The following is a 16,000-nucleotide window of genomic DNA, read 5'->3' as shown; positions in this document are numbered from 1 at the left end:
CTTGTTTAAAATCCTCTGTCTGTGTGTATATTCTGTGGAACCGTGATAATTGTCATTTGAAATAAACTTTTGTGTCCAAGTGGTTGTGTAGAGTGAATATGGGTCCGTTGAATGTGGTTGTGTCCAAGAAATTAACCAAATTGTGATGACTTATGGATTTACATTTTATACAGCGATTATGCTTGTTAAGATGTACAAAAACATTACAAATTCCTCCTCCTCAAATATAAATAAATAAATAAATAAATCAAGTTTTTAATTGCTTGGATGTCGTCTTGTGTATCAATCTTAGTATAAAGGCTGTCCACATCAATTGTGAATAGAAAAGAGCGGACCTTGTGTGTAAAGTCCGGATCCTGGCATTGGACTCTGTTCTGCGCTGGTGTGTTTGGATTGTTGTTTGACTTACGGATGGGCTGCTGATACCGCCACGGTCGGTAGTTATTCCAGCCTTTATTGCGGATGATGTACGGGCGCTGGTTAGATGATGAGCCGGCGGTCACACGCGGGCGTCCTCCGTCATACCAGCCGGTGCGCATCTGGCCACGCGGCGCTGCTACAAAAGTCTTCGGGGACTGTTGGATAACCACGGCGGGACTGCTGGTCAGCTCTGGTCAATTGTGAATGTTTGTGAAAGACAACATTGTTTATTTTGACCACCGTATGTAGTTACTGTGAAAAATGTAACAAGTGTTCATCTTGTCTCATTTTGTGCTTGTCTCGCTCATATAGCGTCATTTTGCCAGGAAAATCAAAGGAAAGTCAATATTTAAGATTCATTTCTTTTTCTGTGTCAAACTGTCTTAGAATGACAATCCCACTTTAGAAACATCAATTGTGCATGTTTTTGAAGGACAACATGATTTATTTTGACTTGGTGTTGAGTTACTGTGAAAAATGCAACACGTCTCATTTTGTGCTTGTCTCGCTCGTACAGTTTGAGATTGACAGTGAAATCAGATGAATGTCACTGTTTAAAACTCAGCTGTTGTTATGTGTCAAACTGTCTTCGAATGACATTTCCCCTCCCCACCCTCTGCTCTCCTCCTCGACACTTTCATTAAGGCCGTGTGGATATGCTGTTCCTGATTAATTAACCCAATCTCTCTCAGCTCTTCTTCTCTGGGCCGTGGACCATTTTGGTTTACACTCCAGGGTCAGGGCATGTACTGGATCCCAGTCGGGGGAGACAAATGCTGGAAAACATGCCGGTCAGTATTCTTTTGTTCTACAATATTGTATTTATGACATGCAATCTGTACATGTATTGTCAGGCTTGTTTCTCCCACATATCTTTTGCCACATTATTTACAAATCACCATATACACACATTTTTGAAAGAAATATTCCCCTGTCTGGCGCTTTTAAACCCCTCTTATTCGCGCAAGTCGTCTAGCAATCCTTGTCGTTCGAAATGATTCCAAATATGGCCCTGGAGTGCCCTCTGCTGGATAAAGCCGAGAACAGCACTTTGGTGGCTTGTTTAAAATCCTCTGTCTGTGTGTATATTCTGTGGAACCGTGATAATTGTCATTTGAAATAAACTTTTGTGTCCAATTGGTTGTGTAGAGTGAATATGGGTCCGTTGAATGTGGTTGTGTCCAAGAAATTAACCAAATTGTGATGACTTATGGATTTACATTTTATACAGCGATTATGCTTGTTAAGATGTACAAAAACATTACAAATTCCTCCTCCTCAAATATAAATAAATAAATAAATAAATCAAGTTTTTAATTGCTTGGATGTCGTCTTGTGTATCAATCTTAGTATAAAGGCTGTCCACATCAATTGTGAATAGAAAAGAGCGGACCTTGTGTGTAAAGTCCGGATCCTGGCATTGGACTCTGTTCTGCGCTGGTGTGTTTGGATTGTTGTTTGACTTACGGATGGGCTGCTGATACCGCCACGGTCGGTAGTTATTCCAGCCTTTATTGCGGATGATGTACGGGCGCTGGTTAGATGATGAGCCGGCGGTCACACGCGGGCGTCCTCCGTCATACCAGCCGGTGCGCATCTGGCCGCGCGGCGCTGCTACAAAAGTCTTCGGGGACTGTTGGATAACCACGGCGGGACTGCTGGTCAGCTCTGGTCAATTGTGAATGTTTGTGAAAGACAACATTGTTTATTTTGACCACCGTATGTAGTTACTGTGAAAAATGTAACAAGTGTTCATCTTGTCTCATTTTGTGCTTGTCTCGCTCATATAGCGTCATTTTGCCAGGAAAATCAAAGGAAAGTCAATATTTAAGATTCATTTCTTTTTCTGTGTCAAACTGTCTTAGAATGACAATCCCACTTTAGAAACATCAATTGTGCATGTTTTTGAAGGACAACATGATTTATTTTGACTTGGTGTTGAGTTACTGTGAAAAATGCAACACGTCTCATTTTGTGCTTGTCTCGCTCGTACAGTTTGAGATTGACAGTGAAATCAGATGAATGTCACTGTTTAAAACTCAGCTGTTGTTATGTGTCAAACTGTCTTCGAATGACATTTCCCCTCCCCACCCTCTGCTCTCCTCCTCGACACTTTCATTAAGGCCGTGTGGATATGCTGTTCCTGATTAATTAACCCAATCTCTCTCAGCTCTTCTTCTCTGGGCCGTGGACCATTTTGGTTTACACTCCAGGGTCAGGGCATGTACTGGATCCCAGTCAGGGGAGACAAATGCTGGAAAACATGCCGGTCAGTATTCTTTTGTTCTACAATATTGTATTTATGACATGCAATCTGTACATGTATTGTCAGGCTTGTTTCTCCCACATATCTTTTGCCACATTATTTACAAATCACCATATACACACATTTTTGAAAGAAATATTTCCCTGTCTGGCGCTTTTAAACCCCTCTTATTCGCGCAAGTCGTCTAGCAATCCTTGTCGTTCGAAATGATTCCAAATATGGCCCTGGAGTGCCCTCTGCTGGATAAAGCCGAGAACAGCACTTTGGTGGCTTGTTTAAAATCCTCTGTCTGTGTGTATATTCTGTGGAACTGGGATAATTGTCATTTGAAATAAACTTTTGTGTCCAATTGGTTGTGTAGAGTGAATATGGGTCCGTTGAATGTGGTTGTGTCCAAGAAATTAACCAAATTGTGATGACTTATGGATTTACATTTTATACAGCGATTATGCTTGTTAAGATGTACAAAAACATTACAAATTCCTCCTCCTCAACTATAAATAAATAAATAAATAAATCAAGTTTTTAATTGCTTGGATGTCGTCTTGTGTATCAATCTTAGTATAAAGGCTGTCCACATCAATTGTGAATAGAAAAGAGCGGACCTTGTGTGTAAAGTCCGGATCCTGGCATTGGACTCTGTTCTGCGCTGGTGTGTTTGGATTGTTGTTTGACTTACGGATGGGCTGCTGATACCGCCACGGTCGGTAGTTATTCCAGCCTTTATTGCGGATGATGTACGGGCGCTGGTTAGATGATGAGCCGGCGGTCACACGCGGGCGTCCTCCGTCATACCAGCCGGTGCGCATCTGGCCGCGCGGCGCTGCTACAAAAGTCTTCGGGGACTGTTGGATAACCACGGCGGGACTGCTGGTCAGCTCTGGTCAATTGTGAATGTTTGTGAAAGACAACATTGTTTATTTTGACCACCGTATGTAGTTACTGTGAAAAATGTAACAAGTGTTCATCTTGTCTCATTTTGTGCTTGTCTCGCTCATATAGCGTCATTTTGCCAGGAAAATCAAAGGAAAGTCAATATTTAAGATTCATTTCTTTTTCTGTGTCAAACTGTCTTAGAATGACAATCCCACTTTAGAAACATCAATTGTGCATGTTTTTGAAGGACAACGTGATTTATTTTGACTTGGTTACTGTGAAAAATGCAACACGTCTCATTTTGTGCTTGTCTCGCTCGTACAGTTTGAGATTGACAGTGAAATCAGATGAATGTCACTATTTAAAACTCAGCTGTTGTTATGTGTCAAACTGTCTTCGAATGACAATTCCCCTCCCCAGGGCCGTGGACCATTTTGGTTTACACTCCAGGGTCAGGGCATGTACTGGATCCCAGTCAGGGGAGACAAATGCTGGAAAACATGCCGGTCAGTATTCTTTTGTTCTACAATATTGTATTTATGACATGCAATCTGTACATGTATTGTCAGGCTTGTTTCTCCCACATATCTTTTGCCACATTATTTACAAATCACCATATACACACATTTTTGAAAGAAATATTCCCCTGTCTGGCGCTTTTAAACCCCTCTTATTCGCGCAAGTCGTCTAGCAATCCTTGTCGTTCGAAATGATTCCAAATATGGCCCTGGAGTGCCCTCTGCTGGATAAAGCCGAGAACAGCACTTTGGTGGCTTGTTTAAAATCCTCTGTCTGTGTGTATATTCTGTGGAACCGTGATAATTGTCATTTGAAATAAACTTTTGTGTCCAAGTGGTTGTGTAGAGTGAATATGGGTCCGTTGAATGTGGTTGTGTCCAAGAAATTAACCAAATTGTGATGACTTATGGATTTACATTTTATACAGCGATTATGCTTGTTAAGATGTACAAAAACATTACAAATTCCTCCTCCTCAAATATAAATAAATAAATAAATAAATCAAGTTTTTAATTGCTTGGATGTCGTCTTGTGTATCAATCTTAGTATAAAGGCTGTCCACATCAATTGTGAATAGAAAAGAGCGGACCTTGTGTGTAAAGTCCGGATCCTGGCATTGGACTCTGTTCTGCGCTGGTGTGTTTGGATTGTTGTTTGACTTACGGATGGGCTGCTGATACCGCCACGGTCGGTAGTTATTCCAGCCTTTATTGCGGATGATGTACGGGCGCTGGTTAGATGATGAGCCGGCGGTCACACGCGGGCGTCCTCCGTCATACCAGCCGGTGCGCATCTGGCCACGCGGCGCTGCTACAAAAGTCTTCGGGGACTGTTGGATAACCACGGCGGGACTGCTGGTCAGCTCTGGTCAATTGTGAATGTTTGTGAAAGACAACATTGTTTATTTTGACCACCGTATGTAGTTACTGTGAAAAATGTAACAAGTGTTCATCTTGTCTCATTTTGTGCTTGTCTCGCTCATATAGCGTCATTTTGCCAGGAAAATCAAAGGAAAGTCAATATTTAAGATTCATTTCTTTTTCTGTGTCAAACTGTCTTAGAATGACAATCCCACTTTAGAAACATCAATTGTGCATGTTTTTGAAGGACAACATGATTTATTTTGACTTGGTGTTGAGTTACTGTGAAAAATGCAACACGTCTCATTTTGTGCTTGTCTCGCTCGTACAGTTTGAGATTGACAGTGAAATCAGATGAATGTCACTGTTTAAAACTCAGCTGTTGTTATGTGTCAAACTGTCTTCGAATGACATTTCCCCTCCCCACCCTCTGCTCTCCTCCTCGACACTTTCATTAAGGCCGTGTGGATATGCTGTTCCTGATTAATTAACCCAATCTCTCTCAGCTCTTCTTCTCTGGGCCGTGGACCATTTTGGTTTACACTCCAGGGTCAGGGCATGTACTGGATCCCAGTCGGGGGAGACAAATGCTGGAAAACATGCCGGTCAGTATTCTTTTGTTCTACAATATTGTATTTATGACATGCAATCTGTACATGTATTGTCAGGCTTGTTTCTCCCACATATCTTTTGCCACATTATTTACAAATCACCATATACACACATTTTTGAAAGAAATATTCCCCTGTCTGGCGCTTTTAAACCCCTCTTATTCGCGCAAGTCGTCTAGCAATCCTTGTCGTTCGAAATGATTCCAAATATGGCCCTGGAGTGCCCTCTGCTGGATAAAGCCGAGAACAGCACTTTGGTGGCTTGTTTAAAATCCTCTGTCTGTGTGTATATTCTGTGGAACCGTGATAATTGTCATTTGAAATAAACTTTTGTGTCCAATTGGTTGTGTAGAGTGAATATGGGTCCGTTGAATGTGGTTGTGTCCAAGAAATTAACCAAATTGTGATGACTTATGGATTTACATTTTATACAGCGATTATGCTTGTTAAGATGTACAAAAACATTACAAATTCCTCCTCCTCAAATATAAATAAATAAATAAATAAATCAAGTTTTTAATTGCTTGGATGTCGTCTTGTGTATCAATCTTAGTATAAAGGCTGTCCACATCAATTGTGAATAGAAAAGAGCGGACCTTGTGTGTAAAGTCCGGATCCTGGCATTGGACTCTGTTCTGCGCTGGTGTGTTTGGATTGTTGTTTGACTTACGGATGGGCTGCTGATACCGCCACGGTCGGTAGTTATTCCAGCCTTTATTGCGGATGATGTACGGGCGCTGGTTAGATGATGAGCCGGCGGTCACACGCGGGCGTCCTCCGTCATACCAGCCGGTGCGCATCTGGCCGCGCGGCGCTGCTACAAAAGTCTTCGGGGACTGTTGGATAACCACGGCGGGACTGCTGGTCAGCTCTGGTCAATTGTGAATGTTTGTGAAAGACAACATTGTTTATTTTGACCACCGTATGTAGTTACTGTGAAAAATGTAACAAGTGTTCATCTTGTCTCATTTTGTGCTTGTCTCGCTCATATAGCGTCATTTTGCCAGGAAAATCAAAGGAAAGTCAATATTTAAGATTCATTTCTTTTTCTGTGTCAAACTGTCTTAGAATGACAATCCCACTTTAGAAACATCAATTGTGCATGTTTTTGAAGGACAACATGATTTATTTTGACTTGGTGTTGAGTTACTGTGAAAAATGCAACACGTCTCATTTTGTGCTTGTCTCGCTCGTACAGTTTGAGATTGACAGTGAAATCAGATGAATGTCACTGTTTAAAACTCAGCTGTTGTTATGTGTCAAACTGTCTTCGAATGACATTTCCCCTCCCCACCCTCTGCTCTCCTCCTCGACACTTTCATTAAGGCCGTGTGGATATGCTGTTCCTGATTAATTAACCCAATCTCTCTCAGCTCTTCTTCTCTGGGCCGTGGACCATTTTGGTTTACACTCCAGGGTCAGGGCATGTACTGGATCCCAGTCGGGGGAGACAAATGCTGGAAAACATGCCGGTCAGTATTCTTTTGTTCTACAATATTGTATTTATGACATGCAATCTGTACATGTATTGTCAGGCTTGTTTCTCCCACATATCTTTTGCCACATTATTTACAAATCACCATATACACACATTTTTGAAAGAAATATTCCCCTGTCTGGCGCTTTTAAACCCCTCTTATTCGCGCAAGTCGTCTAGCAATCCTTGTCGTTCGAAATGATTCCAAATATGGCCCTGGAGTGCCCTCTGCTGGATAAAGCCGAGAACAGCACTTTGGTGGCTTGTTTAAAATCCTCTGTCTGTGTGTATATTCTGTGGAACCGTGATAATTGTCATTTGAAATAAACTTTTGTGTCCAATTGGTTGTGTAGAGTGAATATGGGTCCGTTGAATGTGGTTGTGTCCAAGAAATTAACCAAATTGTGATGACTTATGGATTTACATTTTATACAGCGATTATGCTTGTTAAGATGTACAAAAACATTACAAATTCCTCCTCCTCAACTATAAATAAATAAATAAATAAATCAAGTTTTTAATTGCTTGGATGTCGTCTTGTGTATCAATCTTAGTATAAAGGCTGTCCACATCAATTGTGAATAGAAAAGAGCGGACCTTGTGTGTAAAGTCCGGATCCTGGCATTGGACTCTGTTCTGCGCTGGTGTGTTTGGATTGTTGTTTGACTTACGGATGGGCTGCTGATACCGCCACGGTCGGTAGTTATTCCAGCCTTTATTGCGGATGATGTACGGGCGCTGGTTAGATGATGAGCCGGCGGTCACACGCGGGCGTCCTCCGTCATACCAGCCGGTGCGCATCTGGCCGCGCGGCGCTGCTACAAAAGTCTTCGGGGACTGTTGGATAACCACGGCGGGACTGCTGGTCAGCTCTGGTCAATTGTGAATGTTTGTGAAAGACAGCATTGTTTATTTTGACCACCGTATGTAGTTACTGTGAAAAATGTAACAAGTGTTCATCTTGTCTCATTTTGTGCTTGTCTCGCTCATATAGCGTCATTTTGCCAGGAAAATCAAAGGAAAGTCAATATTTAAGATTCATTTCTTTTTCTGTGTCAAACTGTCTTAGAATGACAATCCCACTTTAGAAACATCAATTGTGCATGTTTTTGAAGGACAACGTGATTTATTTTGACTTGGTTACTGTGAAAAATGCAACACGTCTCATTTTGTGCTTGTCTCGCTCGTACAGTTTGAGATTGACAGTGAAATCAGATGAATGTCACTATTTAAAACTCAGCTGTCGTTATGTGTCAAACTGTCTTGGAATGACAATTCCCCTCCCCAGGGCCGTGGACCATTTTGGTTTACACTCCAGGGTCAGGGCATGTACTGGATCCCAGTCAGGGGAGACAAATGCTGGAAAACATGCCGGTCAGTATTCTTTTGTTCTACAATATTGTATTTATGACATGCAATCTGTACATGTATTGTCAGGCTTGTTTCTCCCACATATCTTTTGCCACATTATTTACAAATCACCATATACACACATTTTTGAAAGAAATATTCCCCTGTCTGGCGCTTTTAAACCCCTCTTATTCGCGCAAGTCGTCTAGCAATCCTTGTCGTTCGAAATGATTCCAAATATGGCCCTGGAGTGCCCTCTGCTGGATAAAGCCGAGAACAGCACTTTGGTGGCTTGTTTAAAATCCTCTGTCTGTGTGTATATTCTGTGGAACCGTGATAATTGTCATTTGAAATAAACTTTTGTGTCCAATTGGTTGTGTAGAGTGAATATGGGTCCGTTGAATGTGGTTGTGTCCAAGAAATTAACCAAATTGTGATGACTTATGGATTTACATTTTATACAGCGATTATGCTTGTTAAGATGTACAAAAACATTACAAATTCCTCCTCCTCAAATATAAATAAATAAATAAATAAATCAAGTTTTTAATTGCTTGGATGTCGTCTTGTGTATCAATCTTAGTATAAAGGCTGTCCACATCAATTGTGAATAGAAAAGAGCGGACCTTGTGTGTAAAGTCCGGATCCTGGCATTGGACTCTGTTCTGCGCTGGTGTGTTTGGATTGTTGTTTGACTTACGGATGGGCTGCTGATACCGCCACGGTCGGTAGTTATTCCAGCCTTTATTGCGGATGATGTACGGGCGCTGGTTAGATGATGAGCCGGCGGTCACACGCGGGCGTCCTCCGTCATACCAGCCGGTGCGCATCTGGCCGCGCGGCGCTGCTACAAAAGTCTTCGGGGACTGTTGGATAACCACGGCGGGACTGCTGGTCAGCTCTGGTCAATTGTGAATGTTTGTGAAAGACAACATTGTTTATTTTGACCACCGTATGTAGTTACTGTGAAAAATGTAACAAGTGTTCATCTTGTCTCATTTTGTGCTTGTCTCGCTCATATAGCGTCATTTTGCCAGGAAAATCAAAGGAAAGTCAATATTTAAGATTCATTTCTTTTTCTGTGTCAAACTGTCTTAGAATGACAATCCCACTTTAGAAACATCAATTGTGCATGTTTTTGAAGGACAACATGATTTATTTTGACTTGGTGTTGAGTTACTGTGAAAAATGCAACACGTCTCATTTTGTGCTTGTCTCGCTCGTACAGTTTGAGATTGACAGTGAAATCAGATGAATGTCACTGTTTAAAACTCAGCTGTTGTTATGTGTCAAACTGTCTTCGAATGACATTTCCCCTCCCCACCCTCTGCTCTCCTCCTCGACACTTTCATTAAGGCCGTGTGGATATGCTGTTCCTGATTAATTAACCCAATCTCTCTCAGCTCTTCTTCTCTGGGCCGTGGACCATTTTGGTTTACACTCCAGGGTCAGGGCATGTACTGGATCCCAGTCAGGGGAGACAAATGCTGGAAAACATGCCGGTCAGTATTCTTTTGTTCTACAATATTGTATTTATGACATGCAATCTGTACATGTATTGTCAGGCTTGTTTCTCCCACATATCTTTTGCCACATTATTTACAAATCACCATATACACACATTTTTGAAAGAAATATTTCCCTGTCTGGCGCTTTTAAACCCCTCTTATTCGCGCAAGTCGTCTAGCAATCCTTGTCGTTCGAAATGATTCCAAATATGGCCCTGGAGTGCCCTCTGCTGGATAAAGCCGAGAACAGCACTTTGGTGGCTTGTTTAAAATCCTCTGTCTGTGTGTATATTCTGTGGAACTGGGATAATTGTCATTTGAAATAAAGTTTTGTGTCCAATTGGTTGTGTAGAGTGAATATGGGTCCGTTGAATGTGGTTGTGTCCAAGAAATTAACCAAATTGTGATGACTTATGGATTTACATTTTATACAGCGATTATGCTTGTTAAGATGTACAAAAACATTACAAATTCCTCCTCCTCAACTATAAATAAATAAATAAATAAATCAAGTTTTTAATTGCTTGGATGTCGTCTTGTGTATCAATCTTAGTATAAAGGCTGTCCACATCAATTGTGAATAGAAAAGAGCGGACCTTGTGTGTAAAGTCCGGATCCTGGCATTGGACTCTGTTCTGCGCTGGTGTGTTTGGATTGTTGTTTGACTTACGGATGGGCTGCTGATACGCCACGGTCGGTAGTTATTCCAGCCTTTATTGCGGATGATGTACGGGCGCTGGTTAGATGATGAGCCGGCGGTCACACGCGGGCGTCCTCCGTCATACCAGCCGGTGCGCATCTGGCCGCGCGGCGCTGCTACAAAAGTCTTCGGGGACTGTTGGATAACCACGGCGGGACTGCTGGTCAGCTCTGGTCAATTGTGAATGTTTGTGAAAGACAGCATTGTTTATTTTGACCACCGTATGTAGTTACTGTGAAAAATGTAACAAGTGTTCATCTTGTCTCATTTTGTGCTTGTCTCGCTCATATAGCGTCATTTTGCCAGGAAAATCAAAGGAAAGTCAATATTTAAGATTCATTTCTTTTTCTGTGTCAAACTGTCTTAGAATGACAATCCCACTTTAGAAACATCAATTGTGCATGTTTTTGAAGGACAACGTGATTTATTTTGACTTGGTTACTGTGAAAAATGCAACACGTCTCATTTTGTGCTTGTCTCGCTCGTACAGTTTGAGATTGACAGTGAAATCAGATGAATGTCACTATTTAAAACTCAGCTGTTGTTATGTGTCAAACTGTCTTCGAATGACAATTCCCCTCCCCAGGGCCGTGGACCATTTTGGTTTACACTCCAGGGTCAGGGCATGTACTGGATCCCAGTCAGGGGAGACAAATGCTGGAAAACATGCCGGTCAGTATTCTTTTGTTCTACAATATTGTATTTATGACATGCAATCTGTACATGTATTGTCAGGCTTGTTTCTCCCACATATCTTTTGCCACATTATTTACAAATCACCATATACACACATTTTTGAAAGAAATATTCCCCTGTCTGGCGCTTTTAAACCCCTCTTATTCGCGCAAGTCGTCTAGCAATCCTTGTCGTTCGAAATGATTCCAAATATGGCCCTGGAGTGCCCTCTGCTGGATAAAGCCGAGAACAGCACTTTGGTGGCTTGTTTAAAATCCTCTGTCTGTGTGTATATTCTGTGGAACCGTGATAATTGTCATTTGAAATAAACTTTTGTGTCCAATTGGTTGTGTAGAGTGAATATGGGTCCGTTGAATGTGGTTGTGTCCAAGAAATTAACCAAATTGTGATGACTTATGGATTTACATTTTATACAGCGATTATGCTTGTTAAGATGTACAAAAACATTACAAATTCCTCCTCCTCAAATATAAATAAATAAATAAATAAATCAAGTTTTTAATTGCTTGGATGTCGTCTTGTGTATCAATCTTAGTATAAAGGCTGTCCACATCAATTGTGAATAGAAAAGAGCGGACCTTGTGTGTAAAGTCCGGATCCTGGCATTGGACTCTGTTCTGCGCTGGTGTGTTTGGATTGTTGTTTGACTTACGGATGGGCTGCTGATACCGCCACGGTCGGTAGTTATTCCAGCCTTTATTGCGGATGATGTACGGGCGCTGGTTAGATGATGAGCCGGCGGTCACACGCGGGCGTCCTCCGTCATACCAGCCGGTGCGCATCTGGCCGCGCGGCGCTGCTACAAAAGTCTTCGGGGACTGTTGGATAACCACGGCGGGACTGCTGGTCAGCTCTGGTCAATTGTGAATGTTTGTGAAAGACAACATTGTTTATTTTGACCACCGTATGTAGTTACTGTGAAAAATGTAACAAGTGTTCATCTTGTCTCATTTTGTGCTTGTCTCGCTCATATAGCGTCATTTTGCCAGGAAAATCAAAGGAAAGTCAATATTTAAGATTCATTTCTTTTTCTGTGTCAAACTGTCTTAGAATGACAATCCCACTTTAGAAACATCAATTGTGCATGTTTTTGAAGGACAACATGATTTATTTTGACTTGGTGTTGAGTTACTGTGAAAAATGCAACACGTCTCATTTTGTGCTTGTCTCGCTCGTACAGTTTGAGATTGACAGTGAAATCAGATGAATGTCACTGTTTAAAACTCAGCTGTTGTTATGTGTCAAACTGTCTTCGAATGACATTTCCCCTCCCCACCCTCTGCTCTCCTCCTCGACACTTTCATTAAGGCCGTGTGGATATGCTGTTCCTGATTAATTAACCCAATCTCTCTCAGCTCTTCTTCTCTGGGCCGTGGACCATTTTGGTTTACACTCCAGGGTCAGGGCATGTACTGGATCCCAGTCAGGGGAGACAAATGCTGGAAAACATGCCGGTCAGTATTCTTTTGTTCTACAATATTGTATTTATGACATGCAATCTGTACATGTATTGTCAGGCTTGTTTCTCCCACATATCTTTTGCCACATTATTTACAAATCACCATATACACACATTTTTGAAAGAAATATTTCCCTGTCTGGCGCTTTTAAACCCCTCTTATTCGCGCAAGTCGTCTAGCAATCCTTGTCGTTCGAAATGATTCCAAATATGGCCCTGGAGTGCCCTCTGCTGGATAAAGCCGAGAACAGCACTTTGGTGGCTTGTTTAAAATCCTCTGTCTGTGTGTATATTCTGTGGAACTGGGATAATTGTCATTTGAAATAAAGTTTTGTGTCCAATTGGTTGTGTAGAGTGAATATGGGTCCGTTGAATGTGGTTGTGTCCAAGAAATTAACCAAATTGTGATGACTTATGGATTTACATTTTATACAGCGATTATGCTTGTTAAGATGTACAAAAACATTACAAATTCCTCCTCCTCAACTATAAATAAATAAATAAATAAATCAAGTTTTTAATTGCTTGGATGTCGTCTTGTGTATCAATCTTAGTATAAAGGCTGTCCACATCAATTGTGAATAGAAAAGAGCGGACCTTGTGTGTAAAGTCCGGATCCTGGCATTGGACTCTGTTCTGCGCTGGTGTGTTTGGATTGTTGTTTGACTTACGGATGGGCTGCTGATACGCCACGGTCGGTAGTTATTCCAGCCTTTATTGCGGATGATGTACGGGCGCTGGTTAGATGATGAGCCGGCGGTCACACGCGGGCGTCCTCCGTCATACCAGCCGGTGCGCATCTGGCCGCGCGGCGCTGCTACAAAAGTCTTCGGGGACTGTTGGATAACCACGGCGGGACTGCTGGTCAGCTCTGGTCAATTGTGAATGTTTGTGAAAGACAGCATTGTTTATTTTGACCACCGTATGTAGTTACTGTGAAAAATGTAACAAGTGTTCATCTTGTCTCATTTTGTGCTTGTCTCGCTCATATAGCGTCATTTTGCCAGGAAAATCAAAGGAAAGTCAATATTTAAGATTCATTTCTTTTTCTGTGTCAAACTGTCTTAGAATGACAATCCCACTTTAGAAACATCAATTGTGCATGTTTTTGAAGGACAACGTGATTTATTTTGACTTGGTTACTGTGAAAAATGCAACACGTCTCATTTTGTGCTTGTCTCGCTCGTACAGTTTGAGATTGACAGTGAAATCAGATGAATGTCACTATTTAAAACTCAGCTGTTGTTATGTGTCAAACTGTCTTCGAATGACAATTCCCCTCCCCAGGGCCGTGGACCATTTTGGTTTACACTCCAGGGTCAGGGCATGTACTGGATCCCAGTCAGGGGAGACAAATGCTGGAAAACATGCCGGTCAGTATTCTTTTGTTCTACAATATTGTATTTATGACATGCAATCTGTACATGTATTGTCAGGCTTGTTTCTCCCACATATCTTTTGCCACATTATTTACAAATCACCATATACACACATTTTTGAAAGAAATATTCCCCTGTCTGGCGCTTTTAAACCCCTCTTATTCGCGCAAGTCGTCTAGCAATCCTTGTCGTTCGAAATGATTCCAAATATGGCCCTGGAGTGCCCTCTGCTGGATAAAGCCGAGAACAGCACTTTGGTGGCTTGTTTAAAATCCTCTGTCTGTGTGTATATTCTGTGGAACCGTGATAATTGTCATTTGAAATAAACTTTTGTGTCCAATTGGTTGTGTAGAGTGAATATGGGTCCGTTGAATGTGGTTGTGTCCAAGAAATTAACCAAATTGTGATGACTTATGGATTTACATTTTATACAGCGATTATGCTTGTTAAGATGTACAAAAACATTACAAATTCCTCCTCCTCAAATATAAATAAATAAATAAATAAATCAAGTTTTTAATTGCTTGGATGTCGTCTTGTGTATCAATCTTAGTATAAAGGCTGTCCACATCAATTGTGAATAGAAAAGAGCGGACCTTGTGTGTAAAGTCCGGATCCTGGCATTGGACTCTGTTCTGCGCTGGTGTGTTTGGATTGTTGTTTGACTTACGGATGGGCTGCTGATACCGCCACGGTCGGTAGTTATTCCAGCCTTTATTGCGGATGATGTACGGGCGCTGGTTAGATGATGAGCCGGCGGTCACACGCGGGCGTCCTCCGTCATACCAGCCGGTGCGCATCTGGCCGCGCGGCGCTGCTACAAAAGTCTTCGGGGACTGTTGGATAACCACGGCGGGACTGCTGGTCAGCTCTGGTCAATTGTGAATGTTTGTGAAAGACAACATTGTTTATTTTGACCACCGTATGTAGTTATTGTGAAAAATGTAACAAGTGTTCATCTTGTCTCATTTTGTGCTTGTCTCGCTCATATAGCGTCATTTTGCCAGGAAAATCAAAGGAAAGTCAATATTTAAGATTCATTTCTTTTTCTGTGTCAAACTGTCTTAGAATGACAATCCCACTTTAGAAACATCAATTGTGCATGTTTTTGAAGGACAACATGATTTATTTTGACTTGGTGTTGAGTTACTGTGAAAAATGCAACACGTCTCATTTTGTGCTTGTCTCGCTCGTACAGTTTGAGATTGACAGTGAAATCAGATGAATGTCACTGTTTAAAACTCAGCTGTTGTTATGTGTCAAACTGTCTTCGAATGACATTTCCCCTCCCCACCCTCTGCTCTCCTCCTCGACACTTTCATTAAGGCCGTGTGGATATGCTGTTCCTGATTAATTAACCCAATCTCTCTCAGCTCTTCTTCTCTGGGCCGTGGACCATTTTGGTTTACACTCCAGGGTCAGGGCATGTACTGGATCCCAGTCGGGGGAGACAAATGCTGGAAAACATGCCGGTCAGTATTCTTTTGTTCTACAATATTGTATTTATGACATGCAATCTGTACATGTATTGTCAGGCTTGTTTCTCCCACATATCTTTTGCCACATTATTTACAAATCACCATATACACACATTTTTGAAAGAAATATTCCCCTGTCTGGCGCTTTTAAACCCCTCTTATTCGCGCAAGTCGTCTAGCAATCCTTGTCGTTCGAAATGATTCCAAATATGGCCCTGGAGTGCCCTCTGCTGGATAAAGCCGAGAACAGCACTTTGGTGGCTTGTTTAAAATCCTCTGTCTGTGTGTATATTCTGTGGAACCGTGATAATTGTCATTTGAAATAAACTTTTGTGTCCAATTGGTTGTGTAGAGTGAATATGGGTCCGTTGAATGTGGTTGTGTCCAAGAAATTAACCAAA

The sequence above is a fragment of the Chaetodon auriga genome, unplaced genomic scaffold, assembly GCF_051107435.1.
Source record: "Chaetodon auriga isolate fChaAug3 unplaced genomic scaffold, fChaAug3.hap1 Scaffold_219, whole genome shotgun sequence".
In the NCBI taxonomy this organism is placed as follows: domain Eukaryota; kingdom Metazoa; phylum Chordata; class Actinopteri; order Chaetodontiformes; family Chaetodontidae; genus Chaetodon; species Chaetodon auriga.
The sequence above is the reverse complement of the archived record's forward strand: the minus strand, read 5'-3'. Positions refer to the sequence as shown.